General features: G+C 52.5%; 1 pseudogene; it reads right to left on the reverse strand.

Moving 5' to 3' along the window:
• Positions 1–447: 447 nt before the first annotated feature.
• Positions 448–701, reverse strand: part of LOC149251158 (25S ribosomal RNA) — a 2,999-nt pseudogene continuing 2,745 nt past the window's right edge.

Here is a 701-nt window from a genome sequence, read left to right on the forward strand (position 1 = left end):
ACCTGAACTATGAACCCGTCTGCCCGACTTTCCCTTCTGCGGCGCCCAAACTCTGCCTCTCGGTGTGGTCCATAGTGAGGGCGCATGGCCCGCATGCAGTTCGACCTCCCTGCCCAAACGGTAACCCTTCCCACTCTTCCTGTCTTTGCTACCAAGCCCAACCCGCCCTCTGTAATCCGCCCGTCGGTGCAGCCCTCTTACCCACGTCCTTCTCTTCCTTTTGTTTTCACCCATCTCCTTCCTTCGCACTTGTTCTCTGATGTGGAAGTCTGAGTTCAATGTCCCTTGGTCGAACGCCATCCTCCTTACTTATACGCATCCTTTCGCCCAAGGGCTGTGTCTCTCAAGGATAACAAGGGTCAGCTCCATCAACATGCATGCCCGACTGACCTGACACATAACCTCGACACGCCCCATTCTAACGAACATCCACGTCCCTTTGTGTGCACCATCGCACCCATGGGTCGGCTCCAACACCTCGCCGATTACACGGTAGCTTCACGCCACTGGCTTTTCAACCAAGCATGATGACCAATTGTGTGAATCAACGATTCCTCTCGTACTAAGTTGAATTACTATTGCGGTGCGGTTCATCAGTAGGGTAAAACTAACCTGTCTCACGACGGTCTAAACCAAGCTCACGTTCCCTATTGGTGGGTGAACAATCCAACACTTGGTGAATTCTGATTCACAATGATAGG

This window comes from Pinus tabuliformis, chromosome 7 (assembly GCF_031772625.1).
Source record: "Pinus tabuliformis cultivar Carrire ecotype Pingquan chromosome 7, CPIR1, whole genome shotgun sequence".
Classification (NCBI taxonomy): Eukaryota; Viridiplantae; Streptophyta; class Pinopsida; order Pinales; family Pinaceae; genus Pinus; species Pinus tabuliformis.